We start from the raw sequence: 25,291 nt of genomic DNA, 5'->3' as shown, positions 1-25,291 counted from the left end.
TTCTTCCAGACATAAAGAAGGAGGGCACCAGTTTGATTACTTTTTTCATAATAGTACACTGCCTTTGGATTTATTTTGACATTATCTTGTTTTGTGGGAGTCCTTCATTTAGAACATTTACTCATCAAGAAACAATGGTATGGGTACTTCTCAGTTTCATTCTCTTCAGTAGAGAAAAATAAAACTGTTATGTCTGTTAACAACAAAATAAGGTTTCAATATAAACAATTAGATTTCCAATACATTTCCTTAAACAAATACAGAAGTAGAACAGAAAAAGTAACATAGTATAATTGTTTTCAGGCAGCCCTTAAAAGAGGAAGATAAATCCCTACTAGAGTGTTCGACCAGTCCATATATGCAAGCCTGCAACTTCCAAAGGTATTCTTCTCTTCAAAAATTAATTTTTTTCTCTGTATCCCTACAGCTTCAGGATTTAGAGAAGCAAAAAGAGACATGAAATAATTACTGAAAGGAGTAAAAGTAACCATTTCAAAGAAAAAATTTCTAAAATCCCTATATTATTGTTTTCTTTCAGAACATTTCAACATTTGACACTTTTAGAAAAATACTCTTTTGGAAATAAAAATAACAAGTTCAAGTACTCTTCCATTTGGGTGGGGGTGCGGGGGAAAGAGAGAATGAAGAGATCATAACCAAGTATTTTATATTAAAGATTAAACCAAAATTGGCAGTAACTGAAATCAACTGACACTTCAGCTAGGGCAACATCAGCCACACACTGTGCAGCAGGTAATGCAAGTATTTACTTTTTACTTGGATATCTGCATGTATAAATACTTTTAAGTATGTTTGCATGCCTGAGTAAGACTATTTGGATCAAAAACAAAATAAAATGTTTTAAAACTCCAAGCAGCGACAAAAAGTTTCAAGCCCGATTTTGGTCATGCATTTTACAAGTCACCATTAAAGCCATGCCACATTTCTTACATAAGACCAAGCCCGGCTATTTGTCAGGAGAAAGTAAAATTTTATGAATAAAAATTGAACTTCACCTTTGAGTTGTTCAAATGTGTACCTCTGAATTTCTCCCTTCACACTCATTCACAGATGCCCAGAGGGGTTAGATGACTCCCATACGCATTCTAAATAACCTCTGTTGCCTAACACCTCAGTCTCTTAAAATTTAGCTTTTTGATATCCTGGATAAATCTGGCAAAAAAAAAAAAAGTAACACTTGCTGGGAACACTCAAGGCATGTCTCTACAGGAAAAATAATTTAGGGTGTGAATTTCAAGTGCACTGACTATTCCACCCGAACTTGTTTTATGGACACACCTTTTTTACTCTAAAAACTCTAAAATAGACACAGGTTCTTCTGCTCAGTCCACACACGCAAAAGCAACACACACTCCATGGAAAATCCCTGCCACACAACAATTAAGTGGTTCAATTGCTATTTCATATTTCTTTCCCTGCATAGGCAAATAGTCTAAACTTTGAAAGACATTACAGTTCCATGCACGCAGAATTTATTGTAGAACAGTCTGGCAAATTTTGGAGCTGAACTGATATCTGCCAATTGTCTGAGAAATTCCAAGATGAGCTTCAAATGATGAAAGCAACCATAAGAGTTATTTACACAACTCTCATTTTAAAGTCCTCAAAATAACTGAATCTAAGCTATGGCACCCCTATTCTATAAAATGTATGCGGATTAATCCATTAGCACATTAGATTAAATGTTGCTTATAAATGCAAAAACAGAGAGACTACTTTTCCAGAAGCTTGACTTAATGGAGAAAAATCAATGAGGAACACTTTATCTTAAAATCAAAACAAAAAAAACCAAGCCAAAACAACAAAGAAAACCCAACAAACAAACCCAAAAAACTCCACCACCCTCCTGCAAAAATATCCGCTCCCTTAGGCTGTGGAAGAGAATTACAAACAGTAAGGCTTTGGGACTGATTATATCTCCTGGTTTCAAAGCAATGATGGATTGAACACCAGTAATGGTTAAACTATTTTAAGAATAAAACAACATATGTCAATCTCCTCTTCCGATAGCTAAACAGTAGATTTAATTTTGCACTGAGCATATTAGTAATAAATACTCACTACGAACATGGTACAAGCTAGTGGACATATAGCTGGCAGAAGTTATCACAAAGGATGGATTTTATGCTGTCCCTGGTTATAAATTGTATCATTAAAAAAGAGACAATAATAACTCAATGACTTTAATCCATTTGTCATCATATAGTTTCACAAGTAAATCAAGCATCTGTAACACACATCTACATGATTTCTGACAGAAGCAGCAAACAATTTCATCTCTAGAATTTTTTAATCCTGCTAGTAAAAAATTAAATCAGACAACTACACACCAACAACATAAAGCTTGCCAGATCCACTCATGCTAAGAAACATGGAAAGGAAATCAGCTCATATAAAAAAAAAAAAAATTATGTGAGTCAAAAGGTTTGACTTTCCTTCCTTTCAAATACTTTGTTTCTTTAAATTACATCTGATGTCTTTGGGATTTAAACCAAACATGCAGGCCGTGAAAAACAGAATACATGGCAGGAAAAACTGAACCAAACACGTAAAAGGCAGAATGGGAAGGAGCCAGATACAACAAAAACTGACAAGGGAAACAGGCCTAGTTCTAGATTAAAAAATAATGTGAAAGTAAAAAGAAATCATACCTTCCTGTAAAGACCTATTTTCAGTTCACATCTTAGAAAGACCAAGGTGTGGACTGCAATTCGTATTACTTTGCTTGCATAATTACACATACAATGTCATTTAAGCAGGCACCATGTGCATATATATAAAAAAAGAAAACATAGCAAATTCTGAAGTTCTTCTGCAATTGCGTACCAAGGAAGTCTTTATTTGCACACAGTAAGGCATCAGTTTTACCTAATTCGTTAATGAAATCGTATATATCCAAATTAGAAGCTTTGGAAGTACTACATCACGTTTCAAGCAAGTGACGATACTGCACTGATCCACTCACATCATTACTTTGTTATTTTTATCCACAGCATTCAGAACATGCACAGTATCTATCTAGGTTTCCAAATGGCCCTCTCACCTTAAAAGTACTAGTGATTTTACCATTAGAAAGGAAGCACAGTATGCATAATAAATTGTTCAAAGACAACAGTACTTTTCACAAATTGAGCAGAGGCACAATTACTGAAAAAACCTATATGCAGACTTCAGCCAGGTAGCCAAAATATTCCTAAAATAAGGGTGTGACCCGCATTAATCTGGGGGGGGGAGTGTTTGTTTACAATGTTTTCTGGATACAGCAGGGACGTTAACACACGTCCTCTTCTCTCCCAATATTTTTTTAAACTACAACCTATTTACAAGTCTGAATAATTAGTTCCTTTCTTTTTTACTATTTTTAAAAGAAGTGTAGTTTGTCAATATTATATAGAAATTATACTTTTCATTCTTCTTCTTAAAAGTTGCCTCCACCCAAGTTTACTAGTGTTACTTTATCTTTTTAATTCAGAATACATATTCTGACTGTAACACTGGCAGTATTTTTCTCACTTTCGCTGAGGATCCAGGCCTCCAGTCCACAGTCTGATACATCTTAGTGGAAATCTAGGCATACAATTAGAAAAAGCCTGTATTAACGAAGCTACCTACTATTATCAATTACAGAAAGCAGCATTGTCACTACCGTGTTTTAGAAAACTTCACTGTTTCTTGCTTGGAGCTCAATAGAACCTACTCCCTCCTCCAACAGATTTCACTCTTCAGTTTCACCTCATCCGTAAATAGACATACACAGCATCATCTCAAAGTCTTTAACTGATCTCTGTGAGAACAGACGGAATAGCTATTTAATAATTCTGTACATTGTTTTCCTTTTAATCTTTAGCTCAACAAAACTCTTGGGCATATAAACAAACCCAAGCACTCTGCTAACTTGTAACCAATGTTTTTACCATTCCCCTGTGAAACCCCTCTCCCTGTTTTGCATCCATTTTATACACGGTTTTTCTTTGTCTCACCTTTTTTCCTCCAACATAGCTGCTTAACTGAAGTTATCACTTAAACTACTAGAGTAACTCATCCATTTAAAGACTGACTTATCCATTCTAGAACAGTTGTACAAGTCATACACATAGATGCTAAATGTATAGACACATTTATAGATACATGTATAGATACATTTATAGAGACAGCATAAATGTTGTCTTCAATCAGCTTCTGTTAAGAGATGCCTTGTTTCCTACTGTAAGTATTATTCAAACACCTCATCAAATCATTAAGAATTATATTTACAGTATGAAAACCATTTCCTCCACTTTTAAAAATATCTGGTAAACGGAATTGTGCTTGGATAGGTAATTCTGAACAACTTGACTCAGTGAAGTTCCTTGTTTAGCAAAGGCCAGGTCCTGTTCCTGAGATTTTCAGCATCCCTGCTGGGAAAAACCTTATTGCTCCTTATGTTTCATGGATACTTCTCCTCAAGTCAGCTAAGATGCATCTATAAATGCTAACTGTAGAATTACAGAACTTTCAGATTACAGCCTACACTAAAGCTTCCCACAGAATTTTTGCTCAGATACAATGTAAAGCAAACATTTATTAAATATGCCTTGTTAGTATTGCAGACATTTTAAAAAATAACTCTTACTGTTCAATCACATTAATATAGTACTATCGTCTAAAATTGTTCATTTTTAACATTATAGCTGTGAACTTATTAAAATGTATAAATGATATATACAGCTAAAGAAGCTGAATCTTCTTGTGAATGGTGACAAGAACAGATTTTTTTTTTACTAATTTCAAGCGGGATTTTAGAGTGCACCAACTTTTCTGGGAACACTGTTGAAGTGTGCTAGATGCTAGATATATCTTATTCTGACATAAGCTACTTTACAGAAAGTGGCAGTTAGCTTGCACTCTCTCTATATATAATACAATTAGTGCATTCAATAATGCATTACAAAAATTCCCTTCTCACTAAACCAAAGTTTCTTTGTAGGTAAGCAGAAGTACAGGAATATAGTTACATTTCACCTATGAATGTTGCAATGTTACAGAACAAACAAACAAAAATCCATTTGAATGCATATCTTCAACAAAATCACCCTCTTCCAGCTTGTTGGCATTCCTAGCAAGACAGGAAAAAACTACATCAAGGGAAAAAAAAAAAATTGGAGCCTGAATGTCAAATCACCGGCCTAAGTTTACACACTACTGCTTTAGCTCATTTTAAACTGCGCAAAGACATTTTACAACCTTTTGGCGATGTGGATTTTCAGTGTCTGTCACTTTTCAGGGTGAAATAACATATAAAAAAAAACTCTGAAAAAATTATTTTTTTCCCACAATTTTTGTTCTAAATTAAAATATTGAATTCTTCCAAAGTTACAGACAAAAATAGCTATTGGCATCTCATGGAACATTTTACTGTCACCAATTTCTCCACAGGTTGTTTAACTTCAATTGTTACTTTCATTCCTCATGTGGACGGCGGAAGGAAAAAAAAAAAAAAAAGTATTTTTCCCTCTCTGTTTTCTTTTTTGGTAAAGGAAACTTCACAAGAAGAAACATACCATTTTTGATACAACAATCTTAAAGCCAGTACTTGATAAAGCACTAGCTCTTGAAGTTAAAAACACTCAATATGTCGCACAAAACTTTTGAGTTGCATCTCCTAAAATACTGGAAGCATGCTTTCTGAAATACTCTGTATTTCAGAATTAAGTATTCACATTTTAATAATCTGAAGTGACAGTAGTTATAGTACACTATATACAAATAATACTCACCCTTCTGAAGCTGCTTTATTGTTACCACAAATAAACATTCCCCCGACTCTCAATTTGATATAGACACTGGGGACAAACAAAGAACGACCTTTTAATTTTCATAAATCACATAAATAATCTGAATGTGCCATCCCCTAAAAAAAAGACGAACCTATCTACAAGAAAATCCCAGTTTGGAGGTGAAGATTACACTAAAAATGCTGGTAACACTCTTCGCTGAAAGCTGTATTAGTAAGAACCAAACTCATAATAGCTGAAATTACAGTTGCCAGACTTAAACAAAGACAAAGCTATCCTGCAACAATTAAGCAACCTTGTTCAAACTGCTACATGCCCTTATTAGAGAGACCAAAACTCTGAACTTCCAGCTCCATAGTTAAAAAAACCAAAACTTTTCTGTAGCTCCACTAAAATAAGGGTAGCGCTTTGTAAGTTAGAAATAAGTATCCTGAGTAACGTACAAGTTTATTATCCTATTCCTGCTGCATCTCTGCACAGAGTGATTTTCTTTTGTCTGCTAATAAAAATTTCTGAATCACCACGAATACCTGTTAATGTCAAATACATACATACACATGATGCCACGACACACCGATTTCTTCATCTTTATCCAATCATACATCTGTTACTCTGGGACAGCTCTTCCCGGTACCCTCCTTCACACCTCCCCAGAAACCCTAGTTTTTTACAGAGCACTCCGTACCCAGAATTTCCAGCTCCCTACGAACTTTATCGCGGCGCTCTGGAAGATCGGGATCGCACGGTGCCCTTACCGATTAGGAAGTTGGACGGAGCCGCCGCCAGACTGATTTACCCACTCGCCCTCTTAAACTCCCACCCTGAACCAAGAACCCTCCGAGGCCAGGAGCGGCAGCCCGAAGGGCGGCGAGCCCTCAAACCAGAACTGGTTTCCAGGGCACTGGGCTACGGGCGAGGGGCCCGGGGCGCGCTCAGCCTCCCCGCCCGGTTCGCCCCGCCGATCGGCAGCTTCCGGGAGGCTGCGAGCACCCGAGCCCGCAGCCGACCTGTCCGAGCTTCCCGGGAGCCCGCCTCGGCGGGGGGGTACTTTGTGTCGCCCTCCCCACCGGGGGGTTCACGGGTTTCTCCGCCGGGCGCCCCCAGACCTTGCCCGGCGTACGTTCGGCACGCACACACACACACCCCCCGCCCCTTCAATCAAACTGTGCCTGAAGCCGCCGCCGCACGCAGCCGGCAGGAACGGGGAGGAGGGGAAGGAAACCGCCGGGTCTCCCCCGTTCTCTCTCTCCCCCGCCCCCCACCCTTGGCGGGAGAGGGGGTACGCGGACAGAGGGGCGAGAAGCTCGCCCCCGGCCCGGGGCCGCGCTGCGCCGGGCGGGGGTCGGAACGGGAACCGCCGGCCGGGCTGGACGGAGCCAACTTAGACAAAGGGCACTTCAGACTCCATGTCTCCCCCCGCCAGCTGTCACCGGCCGGGAGCGCGTGTCGCGCCGCCGGACGGGCGTCCGTCCCCCGCGGCCCCCGCCGCGCCGGCGGGAAGGGGACGGGGGGTGGCTGCTCCTCGGGAGCCGTCGCCCCCCCGCTTCCCGCCCCCTCCCTGCCCCCCCTCCCCCCATTACAAAGAGCGCCGGTTATAAATAGCCGCTCCCGCCGCCGGCGCCTCAAGCCCGCGAGGTGTCGCTCGCTCACTCACCCGCCCCCCCGCCCCGGCCTGGCGCCGCTGTCGCCCCGCCGCCGCCTCGGCCGCCGCCGCCGCCAGCTCCACGCCGCGCCGCTCGCCCGCTCTCCCTCCCCTCAGCCTCCGGCTGCCGGATTCACCCTCCCGGACCGAGCGCCAAACGCGGCGGCCCAATCGGCATCGCCCTCATTGGCGAGCGCCGAGCGCCGCCTCGATTGGATGGACGCGGACGGGGCCCCCGGCGCCAATCAGGCGCGGCGAGGGGCGGGGCGAGGGGCGGGAGCTCGCGCCCCACGTGCGGGCGGGGGGGGGGCGGAGAGGGAGGGGTGGGGGAGCTCTTTGTTCTCGCGCTGCTGGCGGGGGGACCGAGGGGTTCGCGCTTCCCGCCCTCGCCGCGCGCCCGCCGCCCGCTGAGCTCCCCCCTCACCGGAGCGGGGCCGGGCCCGGGTCGCGGCGGGCCGGGCCGGTGTGGCTTGAAACTCTCCGCCGCCTTCACGTGGAGCGGGGGGAGAGAGACAGAGAGAGGGAGAGGGAGGGAGGAGAAAGGAGGGAGGCGAGAGGATTGGCGGGCGGCGGGAGGGGCCGCGCGGCTCCTCGCTGGCGAGTTTGAATCAGTTCGAAAGTGGGAGCGGTAACGGTTTTTAACAGTCCCGCCGCTGCGCGCGCGGGAGGGGGTAGCCAGCCCTGTGGGAGAGGCGCGGGGCTCGCCAGGCGGGAGGGAGGGTGGGAGGGAGGGGAGGTCTGGTGAGAGCGGCAGGCGCCGGGCAGTCGCTTCTCTCGGCCGCCACCGCTCCTCGCCTGTTGCTTCCCCGGCGGGCAGGGCGGCTCTCCCCGCCGGTTCGCCCTCCGCCAGCCCGGCTCTGACGGCGCCACATCGAGAGGGTCGTGGCCGCCTCTGGGCCTGCCCGCCCGCCTTCCCTCCCACCCGCCGTCGCCGGGCGCCCTCGCAGCTCCCCGGGGCCCCAGCCCCCGCGCCCCGGCGGATGTCGGCTGGCTGAGTCACTTTCCAGAGTCGCACCCTCGTGTCGTACCGCTTGACCTTTGCTTACCCAAACCCCAAACTTTACCGGCATCTCCTTTTTTTTTTTTTTTTTTTTTTCTTTTTTTCGTGCATCAGGCTGTTCCGCTTGACGTTCGCTGCCTCGCTTCTCTGCATCCAGAGCGGTTTCTCCGCTGTCAAAACCCTGCCCTACCCTGTTGTGGGAGTGGTAATCAATCACGGCAGCAGCAAGGTGTCCACTCCGCATCAGGCTTGGATCGTGTTGCCTGTTACATGCTGTCTCCAGCTTCTAAGGTTACTATCGTTTTCCCTCGTTTCTAATCTGAGAGACACGTTCATCAATCTTGTTGCCGAGCTTGTGTTTAAACCTTGAGGATTCGTTCACTGTCATCTCACTCTTTGATCACTCCAACCTTTCTTCATCGTCAGCAGTGAAAAATAAAATTGTGAAGATAAGTTTCCTAAGGCAGGGCATCCCACATCAAGCACCTCTTCCAAGGTGTGCTGGGACATGAGCTGCATCCTCACTTCCACAGTTTATTCCCATCATTCTTACCAAATATCAGCTCCCCTCTCCCTTGTGAATGCCTTGGTACATCTTCAGGGTTGAAGCTCCAAAAATGAGCAGCAGCCACTGTAATGAAGTCCCGAGTGATAACAGTCTCTTGGGAGGGGGGGGAATAAATCCCAAGTGCAACCTCATTCCTAAATCACGCAGTGGTCTTACATGTCAAATGAGGAGCAGTGTTCCACTTAAAGGTGATGTGCTTGTGTGCTTTTATAGTCTATGTGTAAGTACTTAAAATTTCGAAACTTAGTTGCGTAATAAACTTGCAATGAGATCTTAAGAGTGGGCATTCCTACACTGTAGATTCTCATTTTAGCCCATGGCCTTGAAAAAGCGTTTCTACTAATAGCTTATTTTTAAATCTCTGGGGTTTTGTGAGTTAAGAGCAAAAAATGTGCAGCAGAAATTATTTCCTTTTACAGTTACATGTCATAATGTGATAGATTGCCATAACCTTTCTCTAATTCTAGTGGAGTATCTGACAATTGGAAAGAATATCTTAAAATTATCACATTTGCAAAATATTAGTCATTTCTGGAAATTCAGCTATTTGAATCTGTTCTGCCCCAAGATGGCTGCCACTACCAAAATGGCTACCCAGTCCCTTCACACCTTAGAATTTGTATTTAGTTTTGATTATTAGAGTCGCACTTCATGGGATCTGGTTTTAGTCAGCGAGCGTAAATAATCGTTGCTAAATAAGCAGCTAAATAAGAGGGTAACTTATATATAAGTGGTACAATCAGCCACAAGATGGAAAAATCTGCGTTGTAGAACCTACGCTGTGAAATAGACCTCAGCACAGATAGCTTTGTTTTTCTGTCTTGCACGGCAGATTATTTATCTGTTATACCTGAAACTAATGCTTACTAGAAAATTAAATACGTTTTGAATGGAGTTACTCTTTCTCCTTTGCACTGTAGCAAAACAACCTTTCCACCAAGGCTCCGTTCCAGCCTCTTAAAGCAATGGACTCCTCAGCGAGGAACTCCATCAGGCGCCGATTTTCTGATCAGTCGTTCAGGCTGTCTCGAACAACCAGGAGAAGTTTAGCAGCTGGCTTTTTTCTGCACACGGCTGTTTAATGTTGCAACCAGCTCCGTACAGACTTTCTGTTTTCACAAGTAAACCGCCCAAATGGGTTTGTCTCTGCCGTATTTTCATGATTAAAGAACACCTATTGGAACAAAGATCTGCTTTATGCAGAGACATTCAGACCAGATCTTCAGGCAAAAATAATACAAGAATTTTTGAAATAATTACGAAATCTGGTATTCTGAGCAAGTCATTCTGAAAGGAGTGAATTCTGATGGCAGCATGATGCTTTTGAGAAAAGTAGCTAAAGTTGAAGAAATATCTGTATTACATGACAATGAAAATAAAATCAGACTCAGGAAAAAAGTATCATATTTGGTTTGGACCCTTCTAGAATTGTTGAAAGCTTTTGCCTCTTTTTATAGCTAACACATTGTAGAAGAGCTTTTTCCTTGTTCCCAAAACATGAATGAAACATGTATGTTCATATTGTATGTATGACTATAATAATAGAATAAGGTTAATCAGTGCTAGATCACTAACATCAGTTAGACATAAAAATAATTGTTTAACAGCATCACAGGATATTGCTAATTTTGATTGCTTACATTGGCGTGTAGTTAAGTACCTCTTTTCACCCTTTAAAAAAAAAGAAAAAAAGAGGTATAGCACCCTCCAAAGCAAAATTAATAGTCGAGTGGTTTCTTTTAAAGATTTTGACATCTCAAGTGAGGTAGTATTTCCCAAGCATAGATTATTCTTTATGCATTATTATCCTAATGCATTTCTTTGCAGTCAGCATCATACAGTGTTCCTTCCATCTGGCTGGCGGAACCAAGCAAGACCAGTCAGGGAACCGCCTTAGCTTGAAATAACCACAAATGCTGGTCAGTTTTCCCCTCGTCTGCCCGGCTTCGTTAAGGAGAAGCCCAGTTAGGCCGCCCCCCCGCCATTAGCAGCCCCAAGCAGGCAGGCCAGGAGCGCCTGTAATTCTTGCAGATAAGCTTGAGACTTGCTGATCACAGCGTCGCTTTCCTTTGTGCTTCGAGATGTGTCCGTAACAAAGCTGCGTGCAGCTTTTGGGTGGGCCCAGTGGACTTCATGTATTAGTCACACAGGCTCGAAAGGTTCAGCCTGGTTGCTTTTGAGCTCAGTTGCTCGGTGGTGGGGAGAGGAGGAGGATGCACACCCCGTCCTTGTTATACCTACCCCTACAAGTAAAGCCTGTAGCACTGCAGGTACTTTGTTCAGCAGGCTGTTTAGGAGCACAGTCTTTGTTTCTTTGGGGTTTTTTTTGTTATTTTTTTTTCTTCTTAAGTTTTTTTTTTTTAAATGCATTTCATGTCTGTTTTGGCAGATGTGACTTCCATACACTGCTCATTCAATTACTAACACTAACCCGTACTTTTCCTGATACCTTGGCTTGTTGCGTGGCTTAAACTCTGCATTTTAGTCCATGTGAATTTGGTAAGATTTTACAAACTGTTTATAGACATGGAAATGTATTTACAGCCTAAAACAGTAAATCTGTAATAGCATTAAACTGTTACGCAGTGTAATGATTACGCCGAAGTCAGCATACACCCTTCTGAAGAGTTGGCCTCTTGTCTAGTAGGCTAGATTAAGAGAACAAGGAGCCGAGCCACTGCAAGATGTAACACCTACACGTCGTTTTTCAGACCTGCCAGGTCTCAGGGGTTGTGCTGGAGACCCCTGCTCTGCCCTCCCCTGCTTCCCCCACCTCTGCAGGGCAGCGCCGTGGCTGTGGTTGCTCCGGCACCTCGCCCGCCGAAGGGGTCAGGGCTGGGGGCTGTGAAGAAACAGCAGCACAGACTGGCCGCAGCTGAAGGCATGCCTGCCTGCAACAGAAGCGCCGTGCCCAAAGGGTCCCTGCCAGCAGAAGTTTCTCGGCGCTGTAAACTCTTTCCCTGTCGTGCGACCAGAGGCGTGGCTGCTGTTTGACTTAATGCACTTGTTACAAAAACGGGTACCCGGGAACTCACATAACCAAAAGAAGGCTGGGAGGTGGATGTAGTAGTGTACATACAGTAGTGTACCGTACATGTGTACCGCAGCAAGTGTGAGTGTACTTATTAGCTCAAAGTAATAATACCAGAGCACCATGAAAATTAAATAGACTGCATGCACGAAAAACGGTATAGCAATAAGTACATTGCTAAACATGACCAAGATTTCATGAAGTGCTCTTACGGGAAAATGCACGGGTTTCTGTGCCATTTAGGGGCTGTCTGCGTCTGATGCTGTGAATGGTAACACATGCAGCTGGTTCTTAGCTCTGCAAAAGCATTGGTCGTTCCCCTCCCACCAAGTGACAGAAAACTACCTGACCTTTCACTGAATGTTTGCCTCACGTATCATGATAAAAGCATGTAATATATTTTATACTAAGTATAAGCCCTTTCAGTATGCTGGGCCACCTCAGCTCTATCATATGGAGTTCAAGGACATTTTTTTGGAGGGAAGCGGATGCAAGACAAATAAAGGTAGAAGTGAGAGTGATGGGAACAATTAACTCACACTATGGCTCTGTAGCAAATACAGGACAGTATCTTTTCGGCTAAGGAGAAACGCTGCCGGAAGAAAAACTCTAGTGTTGTATTTATACAACAGTAGCGCTGTAAGTGATTTTCTATTAACTTTTTTTAATACGCAGAAATAAAGCTTATTGCATGTGGTCATCCATTTGCATTTGTGAAAGGAATTAATTGACTTCCCCTGGCTACAATTAGAAATTAATTCAACTTTAAAAACTATCTGTAGGTAATGGTTTCACTTTAAAGAATCTACTTTTGTTTATTTTGTGGTCACTGGAGCTGCTGAAGTTGCATGAGAAAAATACTTTCCCGTCCTTGTCTGTTTGTTTTTCCCTTTTCTTTTTATTCTTTACCTGACCTACATTTACTGTTGTATTCAAACCACTTAAAGGTCTAAATAGTCTCATGTAACAAAATTGCCATGAAAGCATGTTCTTGAGAACTTAAATTCCAGAGCCCCGTCCCCGTTTCCAGGTGTATTTGGCGGCGTAGCTGTATGATACTGGTGGGTGTGCCACTCACAGGGGAGGATTTTCCTCACACGCAAAAAGCTGCAAACTTAAAAGGTTCAAGTGGGCGTTCAATGAGTGTTGATGGATGGTCTTCCATCGGTCCAAATCCAAGATTAAAAGCCTAAACTCTGTTTGAATATTCTGTTTCTGAGGTGTCAAAGTTCTTGAGTGGCAGTGGCTAAATTACCTTAGTAGATGGACAGAGTTCACTGACTAGAATCAAATCTTCTTGTTTGGCTGCAGAAGGTACTTCTCCAGACAGCGAAGCACAATATACATGTAATGATAAGTCAGACTGTTTGCAGAAGTGAATGCAGTCGTGAATTCTCTTTCCTTCTGTTCACCATTTCACCTCTCTGAAGTATTACCTCCAGATGTAGCCGCCCTTCCATCTGTGTGTGAATTTGCTGTGCATAGGCCTCCATTTTTAGCATCGTTTGCCCCTCCAAATTCTCTGATTGATATTTATGGTATGCCTACTTTCAGACCCTGCTTATCTTTCTAAAAAGTTCATAATGTGTATTATTTATGTGTATATACATGGGATCTGACATGCTCAAGGTTAGTAAATTCGTAAAGGTAAAAATGAAAATATTGTTTAGCAACATAAATTTGGTTAAACTGAAAAAAAAAAAATCCTAGTCTGCTCACCTTTATGGGAGAAGACTGGCAATACCGACACTTTGAAAGTGAATTTGATAATCTGTTAAATCTTGCCAGGACTAGCAAATTATATAGTCAAAAAAGCCAGTTTAAGGAGATGTATGGTAAAGAAAGTAAAAAGATAATTATATTCATCCACACATTAAATGAACTCCATCTAATGCAAGTCATAAAAATAAGATGTTCTTCACAAAGGTTTATGGAGATGTACAAAGTACAAAGTAGGTATCCTATTTGAATATGCTTCTGGGTTGTGTTAGTATTTCTCATGATTCAGGAGCCTTTTCATGTGATGGTTTATTCCAAATTTCATCCCTTGGGCATGGGTTGCAGAAGGCTTCTGTCAAGTACAGGACCATATCAAGTTGCCGCCCGGTTCCTCTTCCTTGTTTGCATATTTGTGACGAATCTGTAGTGAGTTGAGATGCTGATCCCTTCCAACAGAAGCCAAAGCCTTCTGGCACCCCTGGCTTTTTGTTTTCCAGTCTTAGCCCTCGATGAAAACATACACAAATAAATGCGAATTTAAAAAAAGGATCATGCACGCCCGTTCACTGCTGTGACATTGTTTCAATGAGTTTACTTCCTAGCTGTAAGGATTTCTAGTTATTTGGCAGTCTTTTGCCAAATATCCATTTCTTTATCACATACATGTCTCTGAAGCTCAAAATGGTAAAACGAAAAATCACTCTACTGCCGGTAGAGAGAAAGCTATTACTGGGAAAATAATGTTCTACTTCTAAAATCAGAGGATAGCGAGAGTTTTTTGTGCTTTATGACAGAAAGGCTCACCATTGCAGTGATTTATGTGCGTGTACAAATACAGACTGACCTGTACATTAAAGTCTGTCACGCAGTGATGCAGGACTTGGTCATGAGGTGGGCATTACATTACATTTTAGGTGTCAGCTGAATATGCTGGTCAGATCCATAATGGAAAGAATCACCGATTTACATTTTTATCAAGCTCATATCATAGAATAAAAAAGGTTGTTGGTTTAACAGTTTCCAAATGTTAGATATCACTTGCCCCTCTAAGGCCTTCGTGCAGGGTAAGAAACACACAATTAAGAGAAATTAAGGGAACTGAGCTTTAGCCAAGAAAATTTTTAAATAAATAAGTGTCTGCACAGACTGATGCTGAGAAATGCTTTATGAAGGATAGATTACTGACAACTACATAAGTGTTAAAACCTTGTCTATAATTTATGTGCAAAAGGCCACATTTTGCTCTCAATAATGCTTACTTAAATAAATAATATCAAGGGCAGAATCACATTTTTTCTTTCGAAGCAAGCGAGGTAAAAAAGGGGGGAAAGAGAAGGCTGGGCAAGGCCCACGCAGCACTAAATTTCTACTTAAGATCTTAAAATACTTCCAAGTCACGTTAAGAGATTGTTTCATGAAGTTCAGTAATCTGTCAGGCTGAGGGTGTAATTCTGATTTTCTTAATCCACGTCAGTCCTAAGTGAATTTTAATTGGCACTACTCACTGGGAAAGTGAGATGAGGTTCTAAGGCTGTAAGTACGAAGGACTGAGTCAACCGAGTGAGTGAAACAGTGACTAACTAATTAAGTGAGTGAGTGAGCACGGCATTGTTTGCTTTTGTGATCATTTCTATGCATGAGTGACTGGCAGGGCTATTACATGTGTGTGAATGAGTGGGGTCAGGGTTGCTGAACAGCCCATATATTTGTGTGGTCTTTCCATTGTTTGATCAGACTAATGAACCAAGTGTTTGGAATATTAATACCTGTGGACTAGAGCTAAATTCGTTATGCGATTTGGAGATGAATTAAAAATACGAATGATAACTTGCTGAAGTCAGTTTTTGGTTGCATACATGTAACTCTGGGTTGGGTAATCAGCTGTTCCACGGCAGCTTCTTTCAGCCCATTGGTGTCAGGGAGCTGAAAGGCACACTAGCCCTTCTTACAGGTTTAGTGTCACAAGTGACATTACCAAATCTGTTTGTAGTTTATTGCAAATCTAATTGTGTGATATAAACTGAAGCATTATCTGACAATGAAATGATTTTTCTGTCTTATTACACTTCCATAAAGGAACAGTTTTGGCTATCCTTATGTCAACTCTTTTGCTTCCAAAGTAGTTAACAAGGCTACCAATAATTTTGGCAACCTAAAAGCTTATTCCTTCAAATAGCATAAACAGAAGCAGAATAAAACCTTGTGCTATTATGCCGTATGTAAATCATGTTCTATTGTCACATTTCATTTCATAGCTGCATGCAATTAAGAGAACAGGAGTCAACGCTACACTGCTAAAATCCAATCAAATCATAGATGTGATGTGTGGATATAAAGAAATAATCTAGAATCTTGGAAAACTTATTTTTTTCCTCCCTATGGATTTTTTTTTTTTCTGAAGACTCGCTGGCCTTCATTACCCCACCCTTTTTCTCAAATAAATCACTAAATAAATATTTGTAACTTCCAGTAGTAGGAAAGGTGAAAGAAAATATATCAAGCATTGGTAGTTACCAGCATTTCAGCAACTCTGATGTCTTGACCTGAGCTTAGGAAAGCTTTTAATTATTGTAAATTATTCTGAGTATGAAAATTGAGGTTATGGGAAATGTCTGTATTACATAATTAATCCTATAGTTTTTCAGGCTTTTTCTTGCATGTCGTCTGATTGTTCCAGTAGAAGACATTTCCTGATTCTAGGCCAAAATCTGCCCTCTCATCTGCACTGCACGCTCTCAGAATGTTTCAGTAAATTGAGCAGCTGGCAGTATTTTTTCATGTATCTTATGATCTGACAACATTTTGCCATTCTTTAAAAAGCAGGAAGCCTTTGCTTTTTACATCCTCCAGGTCTGCGATGGCAGTCCTCCAGAGAAGGACATGATTTGGCAAACAAACTGTGATTTAGCAAAATGCTGATGTTACGCATACACAAGTGTATTTGATCTTGATTTGGATGCCTTAAAGTATGTGATTAGCTTTGAAGAGAGTAACAATTTGGGGATTTTTCTGGGTTTACCTAGCCAAAAGAGCTATCTGACTTTATGAGCAAAATTAGTCAGTGATGTATGTGCAAACCCAATGCCAAAGGTAAAAAATTGTGACTTCTGCTCTGTTGGAAGTCACATAGGTGTGTTCTAGTTATCCATGCAGTGATAAAACGAGGGTGGGATTCCATTCAGCTCTCATGACAAAAAATGATCACACCCCGAGATAAACGAAGGCAGGGGGGTTGGAACAAGATGATCGTTAAGGTCCCTTCCAACCCAAACCATTCTACAATTCTATGATTCTAAAAATTATTGAAAAATTTTTAAATGGCAAAATTGCTGTATCGAAAACTGAGAATTATCAGTCTGTTTTAAAGTGGTAAACAGCAGAAATCTTCTAGTCAGTCTCTTCAATCAAAACACGTGTTCCTATATAAGGCTACCCTTAGCAGACGTTTTATAAAGAGCTGAAAATTGGCCAATGTTCTTCTGAGACACTGAGTGTCCAGCTGCCAATTCCAAACAGTCCTACTGAATCAATAAGGCTAAACAACATTTCCATGAGATAGACTGCGTTTCAAGGAAGAGGGTTTGGGGATTATTTCAGTCTAGTTCTTGAGTTTAGGATTTATTGCTGGGAACTTGAGGTGTGAGGAGTAGGTGGTACAGGATAAGGGAACAGATGTGATTTACTCTTCCTTTGATTTGCTTTGTGATTTTTGGCAACTGCACTTCCATGTCCCTAATTCTCCCATTTTCAAAATGAGGATAGGATTAATGAACGTTTATAGAGTGCTTTTGATGCCTAGAGAAAAGGAGGCTTTAGCATCTCAGGATGTCATTAATAGAGTGGAAACTTGTCACTGGTACTCGTATTTGTGTAATTTTAAAATTATTTTCAAAGTACATCCTGTATTGGAAGATGTGAATGCAATATTGAAATACAGTAACAGAAGATAAGTAGGAGTTAAATCGTGTCATATTTGTTTTGGGTGGCCGAATATGTGGAGAGAGAAACCTTGCCCACAGCTGGATCAGCTTTTCAGATAAGAAAGGGCAACATGCCATGTTAGTTACACAATACAGCAAGCAAATCCTTGTCTGTGTGTAGTTCTTGCAGATCTTCAAAGGTCACAGTTTGGCTGTGGCTCGACGTTTACCACGGATCATGGAGCTTAGCTGAAGAGCATCCACTGCATGCAGCTATCAGATTGCACTCTGTTTCTTAAACTAGACTAATAAGCAAAACTAAATAAAAATCTGAATGATTCATTTCGTATTTGATCTTCGGCCTTACAGCGATGCCTGCATAAAAGCAGAACCTTGTGAATACTTTGTGCACGGGGATCATTAAGGATAGCGGACTAGTCTCTGGAAGCGCTGTGCTTTTCCACCTTCTTAGTCCACACTTCATGTAACCGATTCAGAATTCTCCTCGTGCTTCCTCAGAGCGCGGAAGTCAAATGCGTACGCTTTGCACACCACGTGCTCGTTCGTAGTGCCTCTTTCGCAAAGTGTCTCTTGCAGGTTGAGAAGTTCACGTTAGTGTGAAGCGAGGGAGGATCAATACTAAAGAACTGCTGCCATTTGACAGCTGCTCATTGACACTTTAGAAGTATCCAACTTTATTTCGCCAGCTTTTGCTGCCATCCTCTGTGTATAGACTCAAGGGACCACAAAACCGCTACAAAAGCTGCATCTTTAAGAGCAGTTTGTACAGCGCTGCAGGAATGTCCAGCATGAACAGCTTCAGATTCATGCTTTGAGTACATTTTACACATTCTCAGAGCTGTAGCTCCATTATTTATAGTATGTACAGTGTTTTCCTGAGAAATTGTCTGAAGGCAGGTAGAAAGAAACTTTATTAATTCTGAGATTCAAGCTGTATCTGAAGGACGGTGGCAGCTCAGAGGGCTCTTCTAAACTGCACAGTTGAGAAACGTTTATCCCTGTGCGCCTTAACCAGCATACAGAGAATGCTGCATCAAAAGCACCAAATCGGCCTCATTAGACAGCATAAAGAGAAGACTTTGTGGCTTTATTTGCTCTCCCTCTTCTTGAAAAAAAACCACCAAACTTAGGAAATGAAATGGAAAAATAAACAAATGAAACCCTGCATTCATGCACACGTACGGTTACCCTGTTAAAATGTACGTCAGGAAACGCAGAAGTTAATGTTCTTATGTCAGCTCTGCCACACTGAATGGAGACGGTCTTCCTTGTCCTGTTTTCCTTGTGGCATTTATTCAGGTTTAGGGCCCCTCTCTCGAACTGCAGAAGCTTCACAATTTTTTGAGAATAAGATACTAACATCTGAAACAAACCAACGAAACTGCCCACACTTGTTTGGAAAAATATAATTAGGCCCTTGCCTAATAATAAAATACAACTCAGTAATAAAATTAACTGAATACATTGATTGCTGTACTTTTGCTGTTCAGCGTGTGCTGTAAAATAAACCAGATGTACATTGTGAGCAAATGAATATTGCTGTAGAAGCTTAATATTTGCATTTTGTGGTTGCTAACATCCTGCATTAGTGAATTAAAGAACAATTCTATGCTGTGGGATTATTTGTTTTAAATTATCTTCTATGTATAGCTCAAAGTGAACAACACCCAAAAAGTTACTAACCAAGAGAGGTTTCCCAGCTCCTTTCTGCTGAAGGAGCTTTGAAATTTATACCCTTCTAAGGGCTGCTGAAAGATCTGTATCAATTAGCGTGTTCTTCATTAAATAATGTGTGATATTTGGCAATTTATTATCTGAATAAATTTCACACACAATAACGCATAAATAAAAGTTTGGGACCCAAGTTAAGTGGTTAGAAATTTTTCTTAAGTGTTTTTATGGTGTCATTGATCACTAATATTTTATACTCTGTTGAATATAGGGAGAATTTGACTTGAACTGGTTTTGTGCATTGTATATTCATAAAAAAGATCTTTTGTGGGGTTTCCCTTGTTTTATTATTATTTTTTTTTTTTTTTTAAGGAAGGAAACATCTGAACCTTTGCTATTTTCTATTATTCTGATTTTAATACCGGATATTAAATTTGACTGAAAGGACCAACAGAAAATCTCCAATTATGTTAGAAGAATAAACACTGTGCTGCTGCCCCCAAAGCCTGCTTATAGTCATGTCTTCTAGTTGAAGTCAAGTGTGCCAAGAAACACATAATTTGGATCTGTTTAGTAGAAACAGTCTTATATGTTAGAGCTGGATTTGCAACCTAACTTGCAAATAAGCGTGCCTTGAACATGGGAACGTTTCAAATTAAGAGCTAGTCCCAAACTTCTTATGTTATTCTGCAGTGGGTGCAGAGTAAAGAAAAACACAGCTTGCAGAAGCAAGCGGAGACCTTGAGTAGCTGTTATTTGGCCATTCAGTATTCACGGTCCATAACAAATGGCAGTAAAAACACTTATGAACCCTGGCCATTTCCCATGGGATTAGCAAGGTAAGAAGAGGTACAACAGCACTTTATTTTCCATTTATGCAACATACTATAGTTTCCAAAGGTGTAATCATCTACATGTTTCAAAACCTTATGTGTGTGTAAAGGAGTCAGTTCTTTTTTATAATGCATGTCGACTATGGAATATACCAATTTATCAATTACCATAAAATCTATTCTGTTTCATTTCCGAAATCGCACCCTTTTTTAATCTAGTCTTCCCTGAGGAAAAACATCTAGAACTTATAACAACATTTACTTAAAGATAAGAAAAACAAAGCCTATGCACGTTCCATGCCTAGAATAAGAGAAGAGGGAATCAGAGGAGGATTTAGTCCCATTTGCTAAATAGCCAAAATTTTGACACTGATCTCGCCATCAGTAGAGGCTGCTTTGGCACTAGGTTTGAAAAACGCTCAGACTTAGTCCCAGGGCCATACAAATTGAATGATAGACAACACTAAATATTAATGCAAAAGTGGACAGTTAGGGATAATTGAACATATTGAGGGCCCTGTTGTGGCTTCTTTATCAATATCTGTACTGCCACATTAGATGTGCGACATAAAGATACCGTAGGCCTGGAGAAAGAAGTTTGCAGTTTTACAGATTTTTTTCCCATTTTTCTGTTCCATTAAAATTATGTTTGTCATAACGAGTGAGAGCTGGGGACAACAGATAAACATCCGTTCTGCAGTTTCTCTCAAGACACATTGTGGTTGGTTGGCCTCGCTTTTTTCCCCTCTACATGTAAAATAAGTATATACATATATATTTCACACACACACACACACAGTGCTGCAACCTTTCAACAGGGGCTGCACAGAGACTTGCAAACGCTTAAGATGACAACCTTATCTTCAGAAATGCAGCTGTGGAGCTGACTATTTTTCCTGAAGCAGCGGTTGCTCAGCCATCACTGTTGCAGGAGGGCATGGCGCGGTCCCCGCCAGTGCACGTTTGATCCAGATGAACGCGCCCATGATCACATTGCTGTTGCCTTACTTAAAGCATGCGCGTTACTCGGACGGAGTTTTTTCCCTGCAGGCTTTGCATCGGCCATGGTAAAACGGAGAGTCCGTAAGGCGTCTCAAGGTCAGAGTAGCTCAGAGAGAGAGGACCTGCTCTGGCACTAAAGCCTGCCACTGCAAAGTTCTTCATCCGAGGCCGTAAACACGTTTGAACCAGCGGGGAGAGTTTATATTGGATCAATGCTTCAAACTACGTGGCCATTGTGGGTTTTATCCAGTGCTGGTGCAAGTGTTAAATTCGAGTTTATGGTATCATGCAATCACAGTCTGACTTTAAACTCATTTAGCATTGCATGCGGCAGTGAGATGTGATCATACCTCATAAGCTGCCAGTGTCCTAATTTAGGAAATAATGTCTGCCAGAGATCTAAAGTGGATTAGACCAAAATGTTAACGCTGCAAAGAACCAAAAATAATGTGTGTTTTCTTTCCTTAATGTCAATAACATTTTCTGTAAGCATGCATATCTTGTATTTTACTGTTAATGGAAATAATTTTCAGCAATAAATGAAAGCAGCTTACTTCTAATTATAGGACTTTTTTTTTATAAAAAAAAGAGAAAGCAGTATATTTGTAAGTCAAAGATGCTGAGACAAACTCTGGGAAGGACTGTGCACCTGCCTTATTACTGGAAAGCAATAATAGATGCAGCAATTTGGTTCAGTACCTTTCAAAATTTAACACACTATTGGTAACTGCCTTGCTTCAATAAAACTTTAGTGTTGTGTAAATAGAACGATCCTAATAATTTTATGGATTTTTTTCTAAGTGCCTCCTTTTTTGAAGGAGATCAGGCAGCTGAAATGTCAAAATTCAGAAACTACCAAACGTAGTATATCCATTGTAAAACATTTGTTGTCTTTGATACTTCATAGGAATTGTTATATCGTAAGAATATGACACTTCATTTCATCCAAGTGCTTCAGGCGTTTATTAGCTAAGTGATTTGTACTAATACTTACACCTCTTTTATAAGTATAAACTCATTTAAGATTTTTGGATGGCACACAATAACGTCTTCCAAGTTACAAAGAAAAGTATTTTTAGTAACATTTACCGTTTGGCAATTTCACTTTGTATACTAGTAATTTCAAGTGCTTTTGGACTCTTAGACCCATTTCCTGACAGGCTTACCATACTTGTGCAAATCCCACACACACTGTTTTGTACCAGGGGAAGGGCAGAGAGGAACAGCATCTTGTCATTAAAAAGGAGTAAAAATTAGAATTACCAGTCTGGTCTGAAACTTTGAAAGATATGATTTTGTCAGATTACACGACGCTCTCACGGAGTACTTCATTCTACAGTTCAATAAGGATGATAGATACAGTTTTAGAATTACTGACACTCCACTAAGTTCTTATTTTATTGGATTATTATCCTTTCTAATCATTGGTTTTCAGCTACTTCTCCCTGATTCTGTTTTCTGTTGTGCTTTACTTAAGCTTTTTACCCATGCATAGATGAATCCACACATTATCCTTTCTGTCTTGCCTGAGTATTCTTGCAATCGGCTCTTGAGAGCTGCAGTTCAGGCCTAACAAGTAAATGAGATGCTTCAAGACTACAATTATGTGATTACATTATGGTCTGAAACAGCCAACAAGGAACCAACACCTATTATCTTATTACCACATATTGTATACACATTCAAAATACGTGATTGAAGATGTTTGGAGTACAGCTGGTCAACCTTTCTGATATTTTACAAAGTCTATATACTGTAAAGAAAAATTACAGCAACATTTGCTGTGCGGCTGCTTCAAAACAATTAGAGACTGTCAGATTTTGTTGAGAGATTAAAGAGGTATTTACCATTTTGATTTGCTTTTGAAGTTACGGTATCAAGTTTGTTTGCCTTCACCCCTTTTATTGAAAAAGCCAGCCGGTAGCTTACTCACATGCCTAGACTTTGGGCTCCAGATACTGAGACCTGCTGTAAATCTCTGCTAGTTCCAAATTGATCAGGAGAGGAAAGGAAAGATGCATATTTGTAGGGGATCAGGGAACTATATCAAAACTTGGCTCTTAAAGAGAGGTTGTTTTTAGCAGAAGGTGTGATCTTGTATACCTGTATATATCAATGTAAGTATATACAAAGCACAAATTATGATGTCTTAAAGTTATAGGTCCTTACTCAGCAAAGTCTGTTAAGTGTAGGCTTAAGGGCTTTGCTGAATGGGTGTCACGTTTGCTACAGCGTTCCAAGTTTCCTATGGATTGCAGCTGTCTGAAACAGCTCGATTGCTGAAGTGACACCCTTAAAAGGGATGTGCAGCATATACGCCTTAACCCACAGGTAGGATTGTTCTACCAAAATGTAATTTTAAACCTTTTCAGGTATTTCAGTTGGAAGTACCAAGAGTTTTCAATACAATATGGAAAATTATAAGGCAAAGGCTATTTCTAATGTTCTTTTCCTTCACAGTTATGTGGATAGAAAAGGACGTTTATAGTAAGCCCTTATGTGTGCGTTGTCAACCTCAGCCTACTGAATGGCCCCAGACTTTGGCAAATTCAGTGTCACGTAACTAGACCTCAAGCAAGAATTTTATGGAAAGGGGAATGTATAGGGGAAAGTTTACTGCTGGGAAATGTATTATCGTAGGTGAAGACCAGAAGAAGGCATGTTCATACGTGTCCATGGCTTCTGGAGTTTGGCCACTCATATCAGGATGCACAGCCTCGCATGGCTGAATTATCTGATCAAGAGTCGATCTGCTACGGACTTCCCTGCTAGAGAAGCCTGTGCCTCCGAGTAAATTATTGAAAATCTTCTTTACCCACAGACATCTACTAAGACATAAAATCATCTACAACATGTTATGAAAATGGCTAGAAACAGACAAAGCATGAGTAAGTGGAATCCAAGATACTGTAGGCACAGCTAAGTATTATGTAATGCTTCTCTAGACCGAAAGATGTGCTTATGTACATATGCAAGACTGGTGATGATGTATTGTTTAGCTGATGATTGAAACAGGTCAACTATATGTAAAATTATTCAAATAGTGGCACAAATACACATATACGTTTTATTTTTATAGATAATAAATACAGTAGCAGTCCAGTTTCTAATTTAGTATGAATGCAAATAAATTTTAAATACAGTCTTTTATTCCATCTTTAACTGATGAAATAAAATCCTACTTACTTATATTGGCAGCAAATTCATTCATTTAATAAATCAGAAGACACTTTTTTGATGTAGATGTGAAATTACCCCTAGTCCAGAGAGCCCGCAGATAGCCAAGAGATCACTTCAGCTATGAGGCGCAAAAGGAGGGCCACCTGAGGTAAATTTTGACTAGTATAAATAGACATTTAAGAATTAATTAGATAGCTGGGGTTTTACAGGGTTTCATTTTGTTGGAGCATTTGTAAACGACTCTGGTGTTCCTCAAAGACATTGAAGGGTTAAACGTTCTGCCTACAGCAGGGCTTTCCCTGAAAGGGAGATGCCCTGATGCGACTGATAAGGCCTGAGAGGAAAGCAGCAAGAGAGGGGAATTTCTCTGCATCCCTGTTCCCCAGATGGGAAGTCGGCATGGAAAAGAAGAAGGAAATACAAATGAGTGTAAGCGAGTGAAAACCAGAGAAAAGGGGGGGATGCACAGAACGGGGAGGGGAAGGCATTGAGATGTTGAGTAGGTTGTAAATAGGTGAACGGAGAAAAAGTTATGGACCCAGCTAGGGTTGTAACATAAATTACAGGAATTAGCGCTTGTGATAACCCCAGCGTTAGACCTGATGAGCTAGAAGATAACCTTTAAGACTTCCGCCCCAGATAGAGCATCTTAGTGGCACGTCAGTCTTTTGGGGATTACTTTGTGGGGTGTAACACAGATTGCTTTTTCTCTCTTTGCTTTTGGTCTCATTTTCTTTAGTTGTTAATGTGTCTGTGTATACCAAACATCTCCTGCAAGGTGCTGGTGGGTTTTGTGAGGACCACCAGCTCATCTACCAACCACAAAGAAAATAAGTACCAGCAAGCTTTCACTATTACCTCCTATTTGAATCCACTCATGGAAATGTAAAGCCTACATACATATCCTTT

At 40.9% G+C, this 25,291-nt stretch overlaps 1 protein-coding gene across 1 annotated transcript in view; it reads right to left on the bottom strand.

Moving 5' to 3' along the window:
- EZH2 (enhancer of zeste 2 polycomb repressive complex 2 subunit) overlaps positions 1-7,938 on the bottom strand; it is a 52,784-nt gene extending 44,846 nt beyond the window's left edge. Inside the window, exon 1 of the mRNA XM_054193445.1 lies at positions 7,862-7,938. The gene's annotated coding sequence lies outside the window, so the exon portion shown is untranslated. The remainder of the gene's footprint in view (positions 1-7,861) is intronic.
- Between the last annotated feature and the right edge of the window lie 17,353 nt (positions 7,939-25,291).

This window comes from Rissa tridactyla, chromosome 2 (assembly GCF_028500815.1).
Source record: "Rissa tridactyla isolate bRisTri1 chromosome 2, bRisTri1.patW.cur.20221130, whole genome shotgun sequence".
NCBI classification, from domain to species: domain Eukaryota; kingdom Metazoa; phylum Chordata; class Aves; order Charadriiformes; family Laridae; genus Rissa; species Rissa tridactyla.
This window is presented reverse-complemented; position numbering and strand designations above follow the sequence as displayed.